The sequence below is a fragment of the Cervus canadensis genome, chromosome 1 (assembly GCF_019320065.1).
Source record: "Cervus canadensis isolate Bull #8, Minnesota chromosome 1, ASM1932006v1, whole genome shotgun sequence".
NCBI lineage: Eukaryota > Metazoa > Chordata > Mammalia > Artiodactyla > Cervidae > Cervus > Cervus canadensis.
In genome coordinates this window covers 49682027-49705690 of record NC_057386.1, presented here as the reverse complement: position 1 = coordinate 49705690, position 23664 = coordinate 49682027, and the positions used below count along the sequence as shown (strand labels likewise).

At 44.5% G+C, this 23664-nt stretch overlaps 1 long non-coding RNA gene and 1 other non-coding gene across 2 annotated transcripts in view; one reads left to right on the top strand and one right to left on the bottom strand.

Moving 5' to 3' along the window:
* The first annotated feature begins 3741 nt into the window (after positions 1–3741).
* Positions 3742–23664, top strand: part of LOC122450408 — a 32648-nt gene continuing 12725 nt past the window's right edge. Inside the window, exons 1-2 of the long non-coding RNA XR_006272119.1 lie at positions 3742–4086; positions 4580–4707. This is a non-coding gene — a long non-coding RNA (uncharacterized LOC122450408). The remainder of the gene's footprint in view (positions 4087–4579; positions 4708–23664) is intronic.
* On the bottom strand, positions 7066–7215 carry LOC122424729. Its single transcript, XR_006264502.1, has one exon. It is a non-coding gene; the product is annotated as a U12 minor spliceosomal RNA (small nuclear RNA).

Sequence of the window (23664 nt, the reverse complement as noted above, 5' to 3'; positions counted from 1 at the left end):
CCTACTATATTCCAGGCACTGTACTAGGCCAATTTTCCAAAGTTGTCTCATTTCATTTGTATAAAACCATTTCAGGATAGATTATTATTTTTTTATATAAATGAGAAGATGTAGGCTCAGAAAAATAGAGTAAAGATGCTGAGCCCCTCAGCTGAGGGACTGAGTCAGAATGTGAACTCAGGTTGCCTTGCTCTTAAATTTGCATGTTCTTCCCCTCCAGGGCCCAGGAAGAACAGGAATGCTGGAATAAATTACACGGTAACCCAAATTCATTACTTATCAGCATGAATCTAACACTAAAGATTGTTAAGCATGTCTGCATTTACTGCAGAGAGACAGAGGAGGGGGAGGAGGGGGGCCTGAAAATATTTTTTTGCTGGGATTCAGTCTGTTCTCAGCACCCTGTCCCATACAGACAACCCGAACCTCTCCAAGTTTGCTACCTTGCTTCTGTAGTGTCAGAGAAAAGAGGACTTGGTAGGGACGAATGCTAACTTAGCTTCTCTACTGGCTCAGTCGGTAAAGAATCCACCTTTGGATTTGGGAGACCCAGGTTTGATCCCTGGGTAAGAAAGGTCCCCTGGAGAAGGAAATGGCACTCCATTCCGGTATTTTTGCCTGGGAAATCCCATGAACGGAGAAGTCTGGTGGGCTTCTGTCCATGGGGTTGCAACAGTCAGACACGACTGAGCAACTAAACCAAACCACAGTGCTAACTTGGTCCAAAGTTAGCTTTCCACCTACTCTTCATAGAGCACTGCATCACTGCAGTAGAGCTACATGCATAGAGCTACTGCATCATTGAATAAGAGCCACACTTTTCCAGTCCTGCCCAGGAATATCTGTGGGAATAAAGACTTCAATAAAATGCAAGGTAGCCTGGATTATTGTCTCCTGCCCTAAACCAGAGGCAGTTCAGCAAGACAGAAACCCCAGAGCAGTGTCTCGTCTCTGGGACCAGTGACTCGGTCACCTGGGCCTCTGTCCTTCTGTAGAAGGCGACACCTCGCCTCTACCTTCTGGGAGGGAACCTGAACCCTCCCGGCCCTCGGCAGCCCCACTCCAGGAAGTCTGCTGCTTTCTTATTCGAGATGTCTTATTAAACTGTAATCAGGCTGCCAGAAGAGCCAGCCAAAGCACTGGCTATTAATAGGGAGGCGAGGACAGCTGACTAAGGAGGGAGCGGACTTAGACTGGAGGGGAGAGCCTGGCCACCTTGGCCCACAGTCCTCGGACACAGGTCAGCGAGAGCGAGAGAGAGAGGCCTGAGCTCTTTTCATTCCTGGGCCACAGTCAGCACTATCTGGCTTTCTCAACTTTGGAAATAGAAACCCGAAGCGGTCCCGATCAAAAGGATATCCAGCCGTCTTTCCCAGGTCCTTGGGGAGCCTTGGAGCCCTGAGAACACATAGCTTAAATAGCTACGGCATCAGTCAGCGAGACTTGGAAAGGTGCTGGGGCTATATTTCTGTGGTCTCCCTCAACTGACAAGCCAGTGCTGACCCAGCCGCTTGGCTGGCCAGCCCTTCCCACTGGCAGAGACGTCAGAGTAGGGAGATTCTATTTCTGGCTGCTTGATAAGGCTTGGGGAAGTGGGTGTTAAAGAAAGGTGCAAGGGGAGAATGAAGGGCGTGGTGCAAAAAGGGCCTAATAATGAGGAAGAAAGTCTTTGGAAACTTCTGTCGATGGAATGCCTTTTTCAGGGAGTTAAGATTTTTGACATTTAGTAGAATCTGTCAACCTCCTGATGCTGGAAACAGGATACATTCCAAAATCTGGCCATGGGCACTTCCCTGGAGGTCCAGATTCTAAGCTTCCATAGCAGGGAACACGGGTTCCATCCTTGCTCAGGTAACTAGAGCTCCTGCATGCCGCATGGCACAGCCAAAAAAACCAAAAACCAAAAAACCAATCTAGCCATGGCATGCCATGGATGCTGGGTGTGGCGTATCTCTCACTCTGAACCAGGCACTGAACACGCACATGTTCTGTGTATGCTGACACATTTGCTCTGCACCAACCCCCACAGTCGGTATTCTCACCCCTCTTCTCAGAGGGGAAAGTGAGATTCAGAAAGGTAAGTGACTTGGTCACACAGTGGGTGAAAAAGATAGTACTAAAACTTGGGTCTGTCTGAGGCCAGGGGGAAAGCCAGGCTTCCTGCCTCTGTGCCCAAAGCATACCCCCATCCTTTCAGCTTCTTCTACCTTGATCCAGCCATCCCCTTACCCCTATAGCTACCCCAGTACTGACACTGAGGTCAAGGTGGTAGGGGTCTGTATGTGTGTTGCTGGGAGGTGCTGAGAAGTGGGGGACTGACGTGTTATAATCTTGTCACCTTTCTTTTAGTTGGCTAGGCATGCCTAGACATGTTTCAAAGTAGAAGATTTGTTTTCGTTCCTGGATCTCTGAAGAAGGAGGTTCAGATGGAGATAGGATGTGGGAGATTTCTTTCCCTTCTTTCCTAAAAATATTTATTAAGCACCTATTGAGCTCAGCTCTGGGTACTTTCAAATGATGGGACAATTGAATGACATCATGGATCTGGTGTTTTTCTCTGCTGTTTTTCACATATCCTAGAAACTATCCATATATGGATATCTCTTGAGAGTTACAAAGGTGTCATAATCTACACACTTACGTGCATCTACCAAATACCTTTTCACAGAAAAGAGAGAAGTGACTTTCCTTCCACTGATTGTCGTATAGACTACTTCCTGAACCTGAAGGAAATTCCAGGATCCCAAACACCAGGCACTAAGCTCTTGCAAATACAAGAGGGGAGAGTTTCAGCCCCCAGCTGTCAGGGGCCCCAAATACAGAGGTGGGACCAGACCAAGCCTGATAACTTACAAGCTCTCAGGCAGTAGATCATCTGAGCTATTGTTTCGGGGTTTTATGTACTCTCTTTTTTTTTTTTTTAATTTTATTTATTTTTGGCTCTGCTGGGTCTTTGTTGCTGCACTGGCTTTTCTCGAGTCGCAGTGCACAGGTTTCTCTTTTTTTTTTTCACAGGTTTCTCTTTATGGCAGCTTTTCTTGTTCCAGAGCATGGGGTTTAGGGCACGCGGGCTTCAGAAGCTGCAGCATGCGGGCGCAGTAGTTGTGGTTCCTGGGCTTTAGAGCGCAGGCTCAATCGCTGTGGTGCACGCTTTGTTGCTCCTTGGCATGGGGGATCTTCCTGGCTCAGGGATCAAACCCGTGTCTCCTACCTTGACAAGCAGATTCTTTCCCACGGAGCCACTGGGGAAGCCTTATAGACTCTGTCAGTCAATTCTGTTTTCTTCCTTTTTTGGAAAGGCAAGCAAGTAGCCTACCAGCCATAATAGTCAGCAAGATGGTGTCAGCACCCAGGTTCAGACAGCCGCCTCCTCTCACTGTAGTCAAAGTTAATTAATTCCCACTGTACCTTGAACTAGGTCACCCGCAAGTCTGTGCCGGGGCCTGACCTGGCTGCTAGGGGAGGAAGAGAATTTCTAATCTGGCTCTTGCTGTCCCCGGCAGGAGGGGTGGAGAAGGGGGTACGTTTCACCTTTGCGTGGGCTTGTCTGTCCTCTTCTCCTCCGGGGAGGTGACCGTTTTCAGATCTGTGGGTGGGGAGGAAAATCTTCTCTTCCAAAAATAATGTCTTTCTGCAGCGGGGTTTAAAGCTGGACCAAGCTGCTAGAGCTATTTTTACCCAGCTTGCAGTTCAGGGTGTAAATAGCAACGGCGGCTGTTTTTTTCCCACAATAGGGTCGATGTCCTGGAGGCGAAGGCATTCTGGCGTTTGCAGCGAGGAAACAATACAGGTTGTCCTTGGGCCCAGGGGCTGATCCTTGACCACTGGGTCAGTATAGAAACCCGGGTGGCATCTCCATGGTTCTGTTATCTGGGGCTCGGCTGTAAATACCAGGCCCCCGGATAACTCCTGGGCCGAAGGCTGATTTAAAGAAGCTTGAGGTGGAGTCAGGTGGGAGTCTTTGAACGGCTGAGGGTTCTGGGAGCTTGTGCACCTCGGGGCTCCCTCTTGATCGACCTCTTGCCTTAGCAAGCACGTCCTTCCAGGTTGCTGCCGTTGGAGGGTTTCTTGCCCCAAGCCCACCAGGTAAGGAACTGAGGAGAGATAGAAAAAAACAAAATCCACTCGAGGCTGCCCAGATGACGGAAGGTCTCTAAAAATATATATGCCTCCTAGTTCTCAAGTGATTGGCAGCCCCGCGGTCTTCAGCATTGGAAAGTGTCATTTAGAGGGTTGGCTCCCTCCAAAGCTGAGAAACTCACCAAGGCTTTGAGTTATGTCTCCAGCTGGCTTGGGTGTGGTGGGTGGGGAGTTCAGCTTTCCAGAAGACCCTGGTTGGTATTATTGATGAGTGAGATAAACCAGCAAAGCTTGAGATGTGCCCATCACAGTTGACGATTCTCTATTGCTTTCCTTTGAAGGAACAAATAAACTTCAGTGGCTTTCTTTTGAGGCCAACTTATTTACGCAAATCTTTCCCTGGGGTCTTTCATCTGAAATTAGACAGAAGTTATGAGTCAGCTCTTTGTTATGAATTACAAAGCAGCTCCTTGTGGAACTGTCCATTCCTTTCCTCCAGGTACACATTGATCAGAGAATTTCTCAAATATCTACCACATACTCAGAACTGGGCCTTTAGGCACATGGTTCAAGTTTCACGTTCTTCCTGGAGATGATGTGTGGGGTAAGAAAAGGATTGAGGAACAGGTAAGCAGCTGAGTAATCCCCAAATGTGCTTTTTTGGCAATGGTTTTTCTGTGCAGCTCCTTGAAATTGATTCTCAGCAGCTGTTAATTGCAAAAACTCACTGCCAATTATTGATAGCTAAAACGACACTGGAGAGCTTTTCATGGTAAAAATAGGGGCAGACAATAGATGAGAAAAGAGCTTTGCATTTGAGGAGAGAGGTTGGGAACATATTGTTTCAATCTGGGTTTCCACTGTCAGCTTGGGTTCTCTCCCAGGACTGGCCAGTGAAGCCTATTTCCTGACCTCCAGCAAGAAGTCCGCCCTGGAGCCTCTCACGATGAGATCAAAGCTTTGTCTCAGCAGCCAGACCAGAGGACATCCACGCTGGGTTCAGGGCATTCTGGTCCTCACTGTGATGGGTCACATTAAAGAGCCAACCCCACAGCTTTTAGTGAAACCTGATGAATTTGACATGTATGATTAGCTAATGTGGGGAATTATTATTGTCCAGTTGATGTGGTAATTTGTCTACCAAACTTCAAAATTATAAACAATGGTTTTCTGGGGAAAGCCTCCTGAAGCATGAATGGTAAATGTTTACTGTAAAGAAACAAACACAAAAACCCCCCAAAAAACCTGGATCTGGAAAGAGTGCCCTGGTGAATAAAATGAAAACCATGTGCAGACAGTCACATTGCTTAACTGACTAATTGTTTCAAAAAACGCTTCCAGCTCTAGCCTTGACATTGGGCAAATTGGGAACACTGTACCAGACTTCCTGTCTAACACTTCCTTAGATTTCCTGGAATCCAGTTTGAAGCGCCGTTTCCCTTACACCTCCAAGGAGTTAAACCTTGGCTCTGCTGTCCGGTGACTAATAGGCACCGTGTGGCTCTGAGCTCAGTGAGAAAGAAACTGACAGTCGGCGTGGGAAGCGTGTGATTTCAGTGCTCTTGCAACACCTTTGAGGGGCATGGTGTGCGGGCATGAGGAGGATTGCCATCGAGTGCCCTCAACTGCATCCTTTTATCATCAATTCTTGGTTCTTCCTCTGAACTTTGCATGATTTTTAATGAAGAGCTCCAACTCCTTTGGGGGCCTGATGTTATGGTGATGTGTGTTACTTCCATGGAGAAGGATGTTTTAAACAGCAACCAAATTCCATCACTTTGAAAAAGAACCCATTTTGATTGAAAACAAAGCAGAATCAACTGACCTTATCAAATCACACTTGATGTGTGCTGGGGGTGGGGGGACATCGTCTTTCCACTCTTGCTGTTTGCTTCCTGGTGAAAGAAGCCTAATTAACACAACACTCACTCTCTCTTGCTTATCTGGGAAGGAAGAGTGGTTTAATAGGACTGTTGCGTTTCGCAGGAAAGTCTTCCTTTCCTCTTGAGAGTTCACACTGCTCCTGCATGGTGGGAAGGGGAGACCTGTTCTGGCCCACCTGTCCATTGCTAAGTGGCCAGATTGTCAGATTCTGAGTTTGAGTACTGGGTAGCTCATGCTCATTCAGTTCAGTTAAGTTTAGTCGCTCAGTCGTGTCCGATTCTGCGACCCCATGGACTGCAGCATGCCAGGCCTCCCTGACCATCACCAACTCCCAGAGTTCACTCAGACTCATGTCCATTGAGTCGGTGATGCCATCCAACCATCTCATCCTCTGTCATCCCCTTCTCCTCCCACCTTCAATCTTTCCCAGCATCAGCGTTTTTCAAATGAGTCAGTTCTTCACATCAGGTGGCCAAAGTATAGGAGTTTCAGCTTCAACATCAGTCCTTCCAATGAATATTCAGGACTGATTTCCTTTAGGATGGACTGGTTGGATCTCCTTGCAGTCCAAGGGACTCTCAAGAGTCTTCTCCAACACCGCAGGTCAAAAGCATCAGTTCTTCAAGTGCTCAGCTTTCTATGCTCAGCTCAGTTGGACTATAAAGTCCAACTCTCACATCCATACATGACTACTGGAAAAACCATAGCTTTGACTAGATGGGCCTTTGTTGGCAAAGTAATGTCTCTGCTTTTTAATGTGCCATCTAGGTTGGTCATAACTTTTCTTCCAAGGAGTAAGCGTCTTTTAATTTCATGGCTGCAGTCACCCATCTGCAGTGATTTTGGAGTCCAAAAAGATAGTCTCTCACTGTTTCCATTGTTTCCCCATCTATTTGCCATGAAGTGACGGGACCAGATGCCATGATCTTAGTTTTCTGAATGTTGAGTTTTAAGCCAACTCTTTCACTCTCTTCTTTCACTTTCATCAAGAGGCTCTTTAGTTCTTCTTTGCTTTCTGCCATAAGGGTGGTGTCATTTGCGTATCTGAGGTTATTGATATTTCTCCCCGCAATCTTTTTTTTTTTTAAAGTAAAAGGAGGATGGGCAGATCGCAACTCCCAGGCATCCCGCAAAGTAGGCAGGTCACCTTAGGGGCAAACTTCACCCGCTCAAAAATTCGTCTCACATTAGCAGTGAAGATTCGGGCGTCACCCCGAATCGTTATTTTCCTTACTCATAAGTTTAAGGCATCTTCCGGCAATCTTGATTCCAGCTTGTGCTTCATCCAGCCCAGCATTTCTCATGATGTACTCTGCATATAAGTTAAATAAGCAGGGTGACAATATACAGCCTTGACGTACTCCTTTCCCAATTTGGAACCAGTCTGTTGTTACATGTCTGGTTCTAACTGTTCCGTCTTCCTGCATACACATTTCTCAAGAGGCAGGTAAGGTGATCTGGTATTCCCATCTCTTAAAGAATTTTCCACAGTTTGTTGTGATTCACACAGTCAAAGGCTTTGGCATAATCAATATAGCAGAAGTAGATGTTTTTCTGGAACTCTTTTGCTTTTCCAGTGCTCACTGGCCTGACAATATAAGGCTTCCCTGATGGCTCAGACAGTAGAGAATCTGCCTGCAATGCAGGAGATCTGAGTTCAATCCCTGGTTCAGGACGATCCCTTGGAGAAAGGAATGGCAACTCACTCCAGTATTCTTGCCTGGAGAATTCCATGGACAGAGGAGCCTGGCGGGCTATAGTCCGTGCGGTTGCAGAGTAGGACAGGACTGAGCGACTAACACTTTTCTCTGAATATCAGCTGTACTAGTGATAAAGGGCATTGTTGGTCCTTGTCTAGCTTCAATTCAGTTCAGTTCAGTTCAGTAGCTCAGTGGTGTCCGACTCTTTGTGACCCCATGGACTGCAGCACGCCAGGCCTCCCTGTCCATCACCAACTCCCGGACTTCACCCAAACTCATGTCCATTGAGTTGGTGATGCCATCCAACCATCTCATCCTCTGTCATCCCCTTCTCCTCTTGCCCTCAATCTTTCCCAGCATCAGGGTCTTTTCAAATCAGTCAGTTCTTCGCATCAGGTGGTCAAAGTATAGGAGTTTCAGCTTCAACGTCAGTCCTTCCAATGAACATTCAGGACTGATTTCCTTTAGGATGGACTGGTTGGATCTCCTTGCAGTCCAAGAGACTCTCAAGAGTCTTCTCCAACACCACAGTTGAAAGGCATCAATTCTACAGTGCTGTTTTCTTTCTTTCTTATCTAGCTTACTTCTGTCTTATCTCTGATTTAGTTTAAAATTTGCAGAGCAAAGGGGATAACTGCCTCTTGGGAGCCTTCTCAAAGACCTCAACATTGACTGGAGACCTCCTGGTGGTTAGAAAAAGCTTTGTGTTGCGGTGAGATCCTGGCATCTAGATCCACATCCCGAATTCCTTAGCTGTCAAATGAGTAAAGGAGAGTTTACTGGTGTTCCTTGGAGTTGAAATGTATCCATTCAGAACTTGTTCATAGAATGCCTACTATGTGCCAAGGGCAATCAACATGAACCATCTGTTGTCACACAATTTATAATCTAGCTAGTGTGTATCAGAAAATTTAATGTTCCAAGTGAAATCAAACAACCTCAGAAAAGCTTAAGCAATAAAGAAAATTTATTGGCTCACTGGGGAGGCAGGCACAATTTGATCCAGGACTCAAACAACAGGTTCCATTGCTTGGTTCTGCTTTCCCTGGGAGGGATCCATTCATTTGTGTACACACGATCCACACTTCCTCTCTCCTGGCAGCTTCCACAATGGCTGCAGTGGAAATAAGACATACCATTTACCATTTGGGCTAAGAAGAGTCCAAGTCCCCAACTTCCCTACACACTCTCGAGGTCCACTCTGATGAGACCTTTCTAGGTCATGTGCATGCATGCTAAGTCATTTCAGTTGTGTCAGACTCTTTACGATCCTGTGGACTATAGTCCACCAGGCTCCTCTGTCCATGGGATTCTCCAGGCAAGAATACTGGAGTGGGTTGCCATGCCCTCCTCCAGGAGATCTTCCCGACCCAGGGATCAAACCCTGGTCTCTTATATCTCCTGCATTGGCTGGCAGGTTCTTTACCACTAGTGCCAACTGGGGAGCAGGCCATTCCTAAAGCAATGACTGGGACTCAGTGTAATGGATGCATTTATGTACCAATGGGCTTAAACTCACTGAAATTCAGGGACCCTCAGGGTGGGCACCCAGGGTGAAGAACTGTGGGGTGTGGGGCATGGTGGGTGTCCAGGAAGCTGGGAGCAGAGCACCTCCCACAGTCATAGTGAGTGTGGCTTTGGGGGCTCCCGGAGGCAAGCTCTCAGGAACCCCTTGGGCCCCTGGAGGGGTGGGAGGGCCCACCTACAGATGGGATGGGCCCAGGACCTTCCTGGAGGCAGTGTGGGAGGGAACAGCCCTAGGGAGAGCTTTAGGCTTTGTGCCCTCCTTCCCTCCAGCTGTGGGTGTAAAGATAAAAAGAAGACTGAAAAAGAAAAAGAAAGAAAAATCGGGGGGACGGGCCTCTTAGGAAGAGAGGAGAGGCAGCAACCAATAACTGTCCATGATAGAAGGGAAAGGCCATAAATAAAGTATTTCTGCTCTGAGGGAACACTTCAGCTCACAGAAAACAGATATCCCATTTTCACCTGGCCAGTGGAGCACAAGCCTCGGAATTAGAGGTCTGGATTCTGGGCAGGGCTCCTTTGCAGAGCGGGCCCTCAAGTCATGGAGGTTAGTAGACTGTGCTTCTTGGTCTGGCCCCTCAGGAACTGCCCCTCCCGTCGGATTCTTCTGCCCTGTGATCCCTTCTTTCTTTCTGGAAAGGAGGCTAAGGTGCTTGAGAGGACCAAGGTGAGAGCCGCACAGCGCCTGTCGCTAAATAAACCTAAGCTGAGTTGGCCTGTGTTTGCTATTCTTTCTGATTTATGGACATCCGGCCAGCAGTTAGGGGTTAAACATTAACTACCCTGGGCCAGACTCAGCACCCCAGCACCCCAGGAGACATGAACCCTGAAGATACACAGGCCTTCAGCGTTGTTTGTTAGTGTGCCTGTGCGTGCGTGCTAAGTCACTTCAGTTGTGTCCGACTCTTTGCAACCCCATGGACTGTAACCCGCCAGGCTCCTCGGTCCATGGGATGCTCCAGGCAAGAAAACCAGAGTGGGTTGCCATACCCTCCTCCAGGTTATCTTCCTGACCCAGGGATCGAACCCGAGTCTCATGTCTTCTGCACCAGCAGGCTTGGTCTTTAACCATTACCGCCACCTGGGAAGCATGTTTGTCAATGTGCAAGGTTCAAAAGATCTGTATAAAAGAATGTGTAACCCAAATGAGCTGAAAACAGACATAAATGCCATCAGACATGCAGGGTAGGAAGATTACTAAGTACCCAGCTATTTCTCAAGAGGTCACAGTACTTGCCAAGTAACTCAAGAGTACCAGCAGGCCTGAGCAATCCTTCACCTCTTCATTCAACAAATACTTAATGGGTACTTTCTATACAAGAAGCCACAGTAAGAACACATAACCAAGGCTGCCACTTCAATCATTTTTTTGGAAAAGAGAAGGAATCTCCATTTGTACATAGGTAAATTATTATAAGAAACCAGATTACTATGTGCTGCATAAAATGAATTAAAGACCTACTTTTATACCAGAGACAGATCACAGTAAAATTAATTTCATTTGGGGTCAGATGTTGGAGACAGAGGGGGCCATGGCCAGATTTAAGTGAATCTTGGTTTAAGATAGAAACAAATATATAGAGTTATGTTAAAAGATTGTAATCAATGAAAGTCTTTTTTGGTCTCCCAAATGAATGTGACTCAGTCCTTTGAACACTAAACAGCAACAGTTTATTTGCACCTTTCTTATCGTTCTTATTCTGAATCTGTCACAGTCAATTATTTATTCAGTCAATTCTTTGGTCAGTCTCTCACTGAAGATTTACATAAGGCTTGTTATGCACCAAGTACAGTGTGGAAGACCAGGATACAAAGCAGAGTGAGACACGGTCCCTACCTTCTGCGAGCTCAGGGCAGAGGCATATAAAAAGAATAACGGTAACATGAAAGGTGCCCTAACAGAATCATGTACTGAGTGCTCGGAGGTGAGGTCTTTACAAAGGAGGTAACATTTCATCTTGAAGATAACAGGAGTTTTCTAGGCTGAAATTGCACATTATCTGGAATGTCCGTTAAGGAAGGAGCCAGCATGGTATGTGAGGAAATGGTAAATAGTTTGGTATGGACAGATCTTGAAGTATGTAGGGAGAGTGTCAGAAGGGGAGGGTAAGAGATAAGTCACCAGAGCGTCATACATAGATCTTGCTGTAGGCATTGGACTTTATTTTTACAGATAAAAGGAAATTTGTTGAAGGACTTTACGTAAAAGAAGGACAATATTAGGTTTGGGCTTTAAAAAGACGTTCTGTCAGCAGTCTGAAGGAAGAGTTATTATGGGGAGGGTTTGGAGGCAAAGAGAACAGGGAGGTATTTCAACACCTAAATCAACAGGAGGTAAATCAACAGGGAGGTGGGAAGTGACAAGGTCTTGATAGCTGAAACAAAGGAAACAGAATGGGTTCAGGGAAGAAGGCAGAGAATGATGCAACCAACAAGACCTAATAATTGACTGATGGGAGATGATGTGGGGAAGGAAGACGTTAAGGATGACTTAAGAAGTTAAGAGTCAGGAGCCAGGACAGCTGAGGAAATGAGGGTTCCATTAAGTACAGTAGGTAAAAGAAGAAGAACAGGTTGGGAAGAAAAATGACATACTGTCTTTAAGATGCCCACACGACATTCAGATGGGCAAGCCCCGTGCGCTATTGGAAATATCTGTCCAGAGTTTAACCTAGAGATGGATTAAGGTTTAGATAGGTGCTGAGGCTATGGTATTAGATGGCACAGATTAGACCACTGACTGGTAAAGTTTTTGACATTAGTAACTTGATAGTCCCTCAAACCCCTAGCAAAGTACTTTGCACAAAGCAAGCAGTATCTCAGTAAAAATCTACAGGAACATACAAAGACATACCAATTTGGAAATTGCTAGTAATAGCTAGATGCCCAGAGACCTCAAGTTTGAAGTCACTGCAATTTTGAAGACTTATTTTAGGTTCAAATGGGCAATAAGAAGAGTACAGCTAACAAATTACTATGTATAAAATAAATAAACAACAAGGATATATTGTACAGCACAGGGAAATAGAGCCATTATTTTATAATAACTTTAAATGGAGTATAATCTATAAAAATGTTGAATGTGTTGTACACCTGAAACTAATATAATATTGTAAATCGACTGTATTTCAATTTAACAAAAGGGTACAACTAGCATACTAATATTCAAAGAGATACTAGCTTTCCCCCAAATTCCATTAAAACTTCTATTATCACCCTGTGTAGTATATCTTGGCATTTGGTCTTGCAGAGAAGATACAGGGTTAATACCATAAAATGAAGAAGCTGGGGAAGCATAATTTATCAGAATAGGGGAGTTCAGTAGCAGTTGCTGGAACACAGAAATTGATGTCAATGTATTTGACCTTCAGCAAAGTCATTCTGAGGGCAGCTTCATGGTGTTTGAGGAACTAAGCAATGTCTTCATCAAATGTCACACAATGTTACAGTTCTGCATTTGCTCATTCTTTCAACAAACACTGTTTGCGTACTTTGTACGCCCTAGACACCGTGTTAGGGACAAAAGACATCTTCCCATCCCTCAAGGAGCTCACAGTCCAGTGGAGTTGGGGGTAGGAGGATGTAGAGAAGGGAATACAATCCAAATATCCTGGGAAGTGCTCTGATAGCACTGTATGCAATTAAAGCAGAGAAGGACTACCTCACTCAGAGGGTGGGAAATGAGGGTGGCGAAATGGTGACAGAAATCTTTCCAGAAGAGATAACACCTGGGCTAGGTGATATAAGGAGAGGGTAAGGTTTCAGATCAAGGGGAGATCAACTGTAAAGGCAAGTGAAAGTGAGAATCACTCAGTCGTGTCCAACTCTTTGTGACCCCATAGACTATACAGTCCATAGAATTCTCCAGGCCAAAATACTGGAGTGGGTAGCCTTTCCCTTCTCCAGGGGATCTTCCCAACCAGGGATCGAACCGGGGTCTCCTGCATTGCAGGCAATTCTTTACCACCTGAGCTATCAGGGAAATAAAGGCAAGGAAGAACAGAATTCATTATGGTTGGACATAGACTACACGGAGGCAATGGTAAGGAGTGAGCTGGGAGAGGTGGACAAAGACGTCATTAGGCCACTAGAAGCCCTTCTAAGGAGTCTGGACTTTTAGCTTGAAAGCAACAGAGCCACTGAAGGATTCTTATAGAGGACTTTTTTTTTTTTTCCTTATAGAGGACTTCAAAGCAAGTCTTTGGCTTTTGACATTTTTCTTACTTCTCTTTCTGTCCTCACCCCCTTCCTCTCTTCTCTCCTCCTTCCCTCCTCTCTCCCTTGCTCCCTCCCTCCCGCCCTTCTGTCCTTCTTCCTTCCTTCAGTCCTTTCCACAAGCCTGCTTTTGGACATTGCAGCTGATCTGGCCTGTATCTAAAGGATAAGGGCACAATTTATGATTTGTCCATGCTGGGGCTAGAGGAAAAGGAGTTGGAGATGCCTGAGCCTTTTTTGGCAAAAGATTGACAGGATTCCAGAAATAATTCTTATCAGAGAGACTGTTACCTCCAAGGTATGGACAGGAATCTTCACTGAAGAGAGGTCTACACTCTTGTTGCTTAAATGAGACTCCTGGCCTAGCAGAATCAACATCTCCTGGAAGCCGGTTAGACAAATAGAATCTCAAGCTCCACCTCAAACCTGAGTCAGAATCTGCATTATTAACCAGATGCCCCGGTGATTCCCATGTACATGCAAGTTTGAAAAACCCTGATTTAAAGATAGGAAAACTGCTTAACTGGTAAATCCTGTTACCATGTTGCAATCTTAAGTTTTTTTGCATGGCTAATTGATATGTAATACATTTATCAGCCCCTATGAGTCTGATTTACGTCCAAAAGTAAACTCAGTCAGGGGTTAAACTCTTTGTACTTTACTAAACATTTCCAAGAAATCTCCTTAGAGCCAGTGAGGTTGAGATCCCTTGAGATGGAGGGCTCGCTCTCTGGCTGATGGGTGAAAGGTTCATTGTTTTTGTGCCATTGGGACAAAATATACATAATATACATTTACCATTTTAACTATTTTTAAGTGTACAATTCAGTAGCAATAAGTCCATTCACATTGTGGTACAACCATCACACCCATCTATCTCTAGAACATTTTCATCTTTCCAAACTGAAACTCTGTATCCACTAAACAATAACTCCCATTGCCAGGACCACCAGGGAAATGAGGGTTCCATTAACTACAATAGGTAATAGAAGAACAGGTTTGAAAGGAATGATAAGACATACTACCTTCAAGATACGCACATGACCTTCAGATGGGCAAGTCCCACGGGCTGTTAGAAACATCTATCTAGAATTGAGCCTAGAGATGAACCAAGGCTTAGGTAAGTGCTGAGGCCAGGAAATTAGATTCCTATGAATGGAATCCAGTATTTTGCTTTTGTGATTGGCTTTTTCCACTTAGCATAATGCCATCAAGGTTCATCCATGCTGTAGCTTGTATCAGAATTTCCTTCATTTGGGGAACTTCCCCAGCTAAGAATCCACCTTCCAATACAGTGGTTGTGGGTTTGATCCCTGGTCAGGGAACTAAGATCCCACATGCCTGTGGGGCAACTTAAGTCTGCAACTAGAGAGCTGCTCGCTCTCTAAGATCTCTGCAACTAAGGTCTCTGCAACTAAGATCTGATGCACCCAAATAAATGAATTTTTTAAAATTATATAAAAAAGAATCCCCTCCCTTTTTAAGGCTAAATAATATTCCATTCTGTGTATATATTGTATTTTGTTTCCCATTTATCCATCAGTGAACATTTGGGTTTCTTCCATGTTTTCGCTGTGGTGAATAGTGTTGCTATGAACATGGATGTAGAAAGATGCATTCTTGTGACCAGCATTCATGCCAGGCATGCAGCTCCCTATTTTCCCAGCTTATTCACATTATTTCCTAGTAGTGTGCCACAAGGAACATGATAAAATTCACAGCTAATGGATGTTCTAAGTGAATTTTCTTTAATATGTCAAGCCTCGAGTCAACTTATCATTAAGGAAAGGGAATTTGCTGTTGTTTGGAGCGAAATGTCTGTTCCATTTAGCATCTCTGTCTGGGAGCAATGGCCTTCTGGATATAAACGTAGAGCCAGAGCCAAAAAAGATATTAATTCGTAAAGCTCAAGTATTGATTTGGTGATGCCATTCTCTTCCCCGATGCTATTCCTATCAGCCCAAATTATCTCTGTGAGTATAGGAAGCATTTTTTCCCCAGTGTGCTGGGCAGCTGGTGACAAGCGCTTTGCTGATAGGCTCTGACAGAGATGAACAGTCAGCCCTGAGTTTGCAGCCCTGAAGCCAAGAGGCAGACACCCACCCGACAGACTCAGCTCCATCCTGATTTCAGGGACCTGTAATGGGGCTCAGACAAGGCGAAGGGCCCTTGAACTTATGGTGGAACTATTCTAAAAAATTATTTAAAGGGTTTAAAGAATTATTTAATTATCTAAAGAATTATTTAAAGCTGATCTCCTCATAAGCTTCCCTGGCGGCTCAGTGGTAAAGAATCTGCCTGCCAATGCAGGAGACTCGGATTCAATCCCTGGGTTGGGAGAAAGAAATGGTAAACCCACTTCACTATCCTTGCCTGGGAAATTCCATGGACAGAAGAGCCTAACGGGCTACATACAGTCCATGGGGCTGCAAGAGTCAGACACGACTTAGCGGCTAAACAATGACAACATTATCTCCTCACACTGATCATCTTTCTCTCTGGAGTCTCCACTTTACTTGTGCCCCTTCAGGAGGTTGGAGATAAGGGCGGGAAGGAGGGCAGGTTCTCCTTACGCGGTGTCCTACAGGTATCCAGTGGGGGCACTCTCATACCCTCCATCTCGTCCCCACTGTTTAATTCTTGGGCTTCTCTTGTGGCTCAGCTGGTAAAGAATCCTCCTGCAATGCAGGAGACCTGGGTTCGATCCCTGGATTGGGAAGATCCCCTGGAGAAGGGAAAGGCTACCCACTCCAGTATGCTGGCCTGGAGAACTTCATAGACTGTGTATACTCCATGGGGTCACAAAGAGTTGTTTAATTCTTGGAACAATTCTGGTTTACTGGATACGCTGCGTGTGACAAGGAGAGGGTTACAATCACACCAGCTTATTCGGAAAATAAACACTGAAACTCGATTTCATCTTCAGTGCCATCACTTTTGCTTTGCAAAGTAAATCTAGATGTTAAGGAAGGGAAACCACTAAGTTCCCCATTTTCCTGTTAATTCCTGGCTTTCGAGGATGATTAACTTTATCGAGAAACTGTAAACACACTGGGCTAATCGTTTATGAGATCTGATTAAGAGCTTTACGGGGAAGATTTGCACCACGTTAGAGGCTCCAGCAATTTGGGAGAGTGTACATGTAAGGAATTTCCTTTTACCCGATTATAAAAGTAGAGTTAGAAATCACAGCCAACTATCCTAGAAAGGGGTGAGGACCTGTTGCCTTTTTGAATCTGAAGGAAAAAATGTTTGCCTGTTGGCGAGAACCCTTGAAGAATTCCCATGAAAACTGTTAATTAAACCAAAATTTGTAACATGAGATAAGATTAACTGTGTGGGCAGCCACAGCAACATGTGACGGGCTGGAAGGACCCAGGGAGAGTCAAGAGACTTGCATAGGATAATGAAGTATCTGGGGGCCACTGCCTAGAATTTACAATTTGCCCCTGCCCTCTCCTCTAGAAGGTCTTTCCTTGTCCTTTTCCTCTCCATTCATACATACTTAACAAAATTTCACCACTCTGGGGAAGACTGCCCAGGGTGACCACTCTCACCTGTAATCATTCTTTTTGTTGTTTAGTCTCTAAGTTGTGTCCAACTCTGTGACTCCATGGACTGTAGCCCACCAAGCTCCTCTGTCCATGAGATTTCCCACGCAAGAATACTGGAGTGGGTTGCTATTTCCTTCTCCAGGAGATCCTCCTGACCCAGGGATCAAACCCGAGTTCTGTACATTGCAGGCGGATTATCTACCACTGAGCCACCTGGGCAGACAATCATTGTCTTGCACCCTCTCAACACGTGTCCTGTGTGTCTCAGGGCAGCCCATATGGTGTTAACAACACATTCGTAAATGGTCATTTTCATGACATTTTTCATATGTGTGGTTTGAGCTCTTACACCCATCCATGAGCTCCTTGAGGTAGGGACTATTAGGGTAGAGGGAGGTGTTAGTGGTTTTGGTCTTTCTTCTAGAATGCTCTAAAGCTGCCCCTTTCACCCCTGAACACTCATGGGAATCAGCAGGGGATCTTGCTAAAATGGAGATGCTAATTCAGCAGGAATGGATCGGACCCGATAGTCTCTATTTTCAACCATTTTTCCAGGTGTTGCCTCTGGTTGGAAGACCACAGTTTGAGTGGCAAGGCCCTATAACACTCAGTAAGGTGTTTCAAAATAAACAAGTTCAACTTTCTATTAGGTGTAGTTCTGGGAAAATTCCTTTACTGAGGCCTGACCCCTTCAAGCAAAAGTTACCTCCCAATAAGGCCTTATCCTTTGATCACTAAGCTGTTCTCTAAACCAATTAGAGCCTGAGGACATGCTTTTATTACAGTGCAGTTTGGATTTGTGTTTAAACTCTAGGAATATGGGTAGTTTTACTGAAGTAATTTGAGAGCATTGGCGAGCATTGGGTGTACATGGCCCAGCCCTGCCATGCTAGGCCACTCTTTTTTTCATTTAAGCAAAATCCCTTTTAAAAAAAATATTTACTTAGTAAGTTTGGCTGCACTAGGTCTTATTGCAGCATACCAGCTCTTTGGTTGCCGGATGCAAACTCTTAGTTGTGGCTTGCGGGATCTAGTTCCCTGACCATGGATTGAACCTGGGCCCCCTTCACTGGGAGTGTGGCATCTTAGCCCCTGGACCACCAGGGAAGTCCCTAGGCCACTTTTTTTTTTTTTTTTAATGTGGATCATGTTTTAATGTCTTTATTAAATTTGTTACAACACTGTTTCTGTTTTATGTTTTGGTTTTTTGGCATGTGGGATCATAGCTACCCCATCAGGAATCGAACCCACACCCCCTGCATTGGAAGGTGAAGTGTTAACCACTGAACTGGCAGAAAAGTCTCCCTAGGCCACTCTTGATAAGAGTCACAGTGACGCTATCTGGTCCCATGGAAGGGAGCACATGCCAGCCCTCCCAGAGTGCTGAGAACTGCAACTCCCCTTCTGGAATAGGGGCCCTCACTTTTCTCCCTGATGGCTTAGGTCAGCAGAAGCAGAAACAAAGCTCACTTGTGTTTACCTGTATCCAGTAAGTCTCTGTTTCCTATATAAAGTCTTGCTCTGTTAGAGGCAAAATGCCCCTTTTCATTTCACCTTTGAAATGAGGAAAATCAGTCTTTATTTCTAAGCAGACCTCAATAAATGCTTTTTAACCAGAGGGACAGATCAGAAGGATAAGCTGACACCACTGAAACTGCAAAGACAGCTAGGACAAGTCAAATCTCTTGAGACCTCGATTTACTTGTCATAAAATCAAGATGTTGGTCTGGAAGATTCTTGCTGCTGCTGCTAAGCTGCTTCGGTGTCCGACTCTTTGCGCGCTGTGGACTGCAGCCCACCAGGCTCCTCTGTCCATGAGATTCTCCAGGCACGAATCCTGGAGTGGGTTGCTGTGCCCTCCTCCAGGGGATCTTCCTGACACAGGGGTCGAACCTGCATCTCTGCATCTCTTATGTCTCCTGCACTGGCAGGCGGGTTCTTTACCACTAGCACCACCTGGGAAGCCAGGAAGAGTCTTACCATTCCTTAAAGTGTGTGATTCTAATCAACATGTCAGGGGAAGGCACAGGAGACAAGAATTCCACACCTGGCTCCTTGGGAGCACAGTGTGACTGGGCGCCTCCTGGCTCTTAACTGCTGCCTGATCTCAGCCCGGAGGCTTGCCCTGATGTGGTGCTAAGTTGTCCCATCCTACAACTGGGTGCCTCGCATCTGCCAGCCTGTTGTGGGAAGACTGGAAAGATATGCCCTGTGCTGCCACCTAACGGTTCAGCTGCTATCAAGGTGATACCTCAGCACCATTTGTTTCAGTTCAGTTCAGTCGCTCAGTCGTGTCCGACTCTTTGCGACCCCATGGACTGCAGCACGTCAGGCCTCCCTGTCCATCACCAACTCCCGGAGCTTACTCAGACTCATGTCCATTGAGTCGGTGATGCCACCCAACCACCTCATCCTCTGTCATCCCCTTCTCCTCCTGCCTTCAAGCATCAGGAAAGTAAACCATTTGTTTACTGTAGTCTTTAGGCCCTTACAATCCTTCATCTATGAGAGTGTAAGAAGAGAGAATAAAAATAGAGTACTTCCAGGTGACACCTCATTCAGGGAATCAAGAACTATGACGGCTTTTTAAGCTTTGTAATTTCCTCCTTGTTGTTATTTCCTGTGTTTCCCTGTAGTGATTAGCAGTAAAACTCTAAAAACAAAAAAGGGCCACGGTGTTTGTTTTCCAGGGCAGGGAGGAAGCAGGGAACTGGGGAGACTGCCCTCCAGGGTTTGAGGTAAACGACTCCAGGAGATGGAGGGGGTGGATGGAGCCCAAGAGCTGAACGGAAAGCAGATTGAGTCTTCAGGCTGGTTTGAAAAAGGAAAGGGGGAGTGGGAGAAGGAAGCTGCCTTCTAGTTGGAATGAAGGTAATGGTCTTAAGAGCATTGCTGTTCTTTCCTGTTTTGTCTTCAGATGCACCAGTCTGTTTTCAAGCCAGTAAAATGAAGTAAATGTATAGCTAGTGTTGTAATTCAGGGAACTTTGTAGCAAATGATACTCCTCTGGAGTAAGGATCCTAGATGCAAACGTTGCAGAAGGGCTAGGAAGATGAAGTACCTGGATGGTGCCAGCCTGGGGGTCAGGCTATAAGGAGCAGTGGGGATTGTGGTAATTGCAGGTCACTTACCCCATCCAAGAAGGGAATAGCTACTCAGCCGCAAGTGGTTATGGCCCTAACCAAAATGTGTATTGCCTGATCTTTCAAATTTTAAAGAGAAGCTGGAAATTTGAATTATTATGTGAAGTCCCCTTATTTTAAATGTTGCCAGCTAATGCTGCTTTGAAAACAAACAGCAGCATTGTGTGGGCCAAATAAAACATGTTGGTGAGACATATTTAGCCCAAAGACCAACTCTTTGAAAAGTTGGACCCAGAGAAATCTGCATTCTGGAATCTCAAAGCACTAACATGATGCTGTCAAGGCAAGTGGTCTTTCGTCAACAATAGCAAACTACCATCAAACAAGCAAATACCAGATAAATTGGGGAAGTATAAAATGCTTTGTTTTTAGACTTTGTTCATCTGTTAATTTTTCAGATCCAGCTGAAAAGTCTTGAATGTAGTCATTCAATAACTCAAGAAGCATTTGTTGAGCACTTAATATGTGCTAAATAATGATAAATAAAACTTTTTCTGTGAGGGGCTAGAGAATAAATATTTTAGACTTTGAGGGCTATATGGTCTCCCACAAAATTATTCAACTCTGCCAGTTACAGCCGCAAAGCAGCCTTAGACTGTATAAAACAAATGGGTGTGGTTGTTCTTAAAAAACAACAACAAAAACTTTATTGACAACAGGCAGCAGTTGGCCTTTAGAACATAGTTTACCAATCCTTGATCTAGAATATCTGAGAACTTGTAGCCTAAGGCAACCGTTTTCTTTCTTTTCTTTTTCTTAAAATCTTTTGGTTGCACCGTGTGGCATCTTAGCTTCCTGATCAGGGATCAAACCTGCGCCCCCTGCATTACAGGGCAAAGTCTTAACCACTGGACCACCAAGGAAATCACAACAGTTTTCTTTAAGGAGTCTGACTTGCTTATGCTTTACTTTCTAAGACCAGGGTTTAGGGTGTTATCAATATGATTTTAAAGATATTTTTATGAGATGCTCCACATAGCTCTCTATTATCATTTAGTAGAATACAAATGATCATAACTATTCTGTAAACACAAACAAAGTGATGTTGCTCAGACGTGTCCGACTCTTTGCGACCCCATGGACGATAGAGTCCATGGAATTCTCCAGGCCAGAATACTGGAGTGGGTAGCCTTTCCCCTCTCCAGGGGATCTTCCCAACCCAGGAGTCGAACTGCATTGCAGGCCGATTCTTTACCAACTGAGCTATCAGGGAAGCCCAGTAAACATAAACAAGTTCCTATAAACATTGGAAATAATTCTAGCTACTGAAGTTAGTTTGGCAAGGCTGTCTGCATATGAATTTAATGTAGGAAAATTTTTTCACAAAGAGAACTATTTATACAGGAAACCATTGACTGAGACAGTTATCTCAATAAAGTGATTACATGGTTGTTTGTTGGCATTTGAATCTGTTGTAAAGAGACAACATAAAACTGAACACACCTGTTTGTTTCCTGAGTCCTAGGCTTTATTTACTACTTGGAACTTTCATAAGTGTGTTCTAAAGAGGACAAATGAAGCAATATATCACTTTCATCCTTTTATTCTCAATGAGATAATAGTAAATAGAAGATGCTCAAAATTTTTTTGCTTTATGAATAGGAGACATTATGTCCATGTTAATTTCTTCTGATGTATGTTTGAAAGTGATTTCTCACTCAGTCGTGTCTGACTCTTTCATGATTATGAACTGTCAACTAAAGATGCCTAGCTATTTGTATGGTTGTAGATACTGGGTATTTGTTGTGCGTGTGTGCGTACTGAGTCACTTCAGTTGTGTCCAACTCTTTGTGACCCTATGTACTGTAGCCTGTCTGACTTCTTTGTTCATGGGATTCTCCAGGCAAGAATATTGTAGTGGGTTGCCGTGCCCTTCTCCAGGGGATCTTCCCGACCGGGGGATCAAACCCACATCTCCTGCATTGGCAGGTGGGTACTTTACCACTAGCACCACTTGGGAAGCCCGTGTATTGGTTACTGAAGCTCTTTATAGCCTCTTTCTCCTATGTCCCAATTCTGACCAACAAGATATAAACCCAAGTACCTGCTGGGGGCTTCAAAGAATATTTCCTAACAGGCACTGATTCAGTCTGACCTCATATCCCTTCTCTTTTCTTCCTAACCCAGAACATAGACACAATACCTTAGCAGTTCCGCAGCATTTCAAAACCAGGAGGGCAAAAGCAAGAGACAGAATGGTGGAGTGTAAAGAAAAAGGAAAGTTTAATGATATCACCGAGCAGCTAGCACTAGCCGTCTGTTGCTGTTGTTTTGGCTTCACTGAAGCGTGTTTGGGATCTTAGTTTCCCTGCAATGGAAGCTCGGGGTCCTAAACACTGGACCACCAGGGAAGCCCCAGTTTCGCTAGCTCATACTTACCACCTTTGGGTTTCTTATTACATGAGGGGGAAAAAAATAATTCCCTGAGAGGCAAAGCCATTATTACCTGGTTTTCTATTTCTTGCAACCCAACCCAATGCTATCTATTTGGGGCTATTTAGAGGTTGCTTCTAATTGCTCAGAAAATGAAATTTCTGGCATCCAATGTAGTCATATCAATTCTCCAACTCTTCTGTGCCGCTTTAGAGAGTTGGGCTAAGGACATTCAAAATCTTGCTACAAACCCAAATAATATGTAAAGATCAAAATTTATTGGTTTTCTTAGGAAGTCCTATTATAATACATCAACATCAACTTCAAAGAAAATGTTCTACAATACAGCTTCTAAGAAAATCAAAGGTACTGTTGACAGATTCTTTTTGAACTAGTTAAGTAGCAAATATTTTATGTTAACAAACTATCCCAAAAGTAGTTAAAAATATATGAGTATATTCTAAACATTTTAAAGTTTCATGGCCCCTAAAGCTATCAGATTTTGTGACCTATACCTTAGGTTATTATAAAGATCTCTCAAATTTTGTTTTTTAAAAGCTCCCAATTGCCAAGTTTTGGACAATTTCAGCACTGAAAAAAGAAAAAAAAAAAGAATGATGGTATAGATTGTAACACATCAACAGAAAAGTGAAAAGAAAATTGTGAGTCCATAGTGATTCACAAGCATGTCAGCTAATAAATGTAGATAAATGATAGAATGAGAGTTGCAATTGCCAGTATTGGCTCAGGGTAGGATCATTAATGAATGCTAAAGCCTTTGAGTGAAGGAATGTAGGGGAGCAAGATAATCATAATCATATGATTTCAAAGTAGCATCCTCTACATTAATTAATAATTCCAAAAGGAAAATATATCTTCACCATGGAAAGATTGGTCAAACACCGTCTTAACCAAGAGCTAAAACTTGACATCACCAATGACAAGACAATAGACAGCCTTCTTATCTTGTGCACTAAGAGGTACCTAGTACCCTCTATGCAGAATTCTTTCGGGAATGTTTAACCTGAATCTAAACATAAGGTAGCAGTTAGGCAAATCCAGAATTCAGAAAAACCTCCAAGACAACTGGCTAGGAATCTTTAAAACATTCAATGTCATGGAAAACCCAAAAGGTGGGGGCTTTTCTAGACTAAGGGAAACTAAGGAGATGACCAATTGCAGTGTGTATGG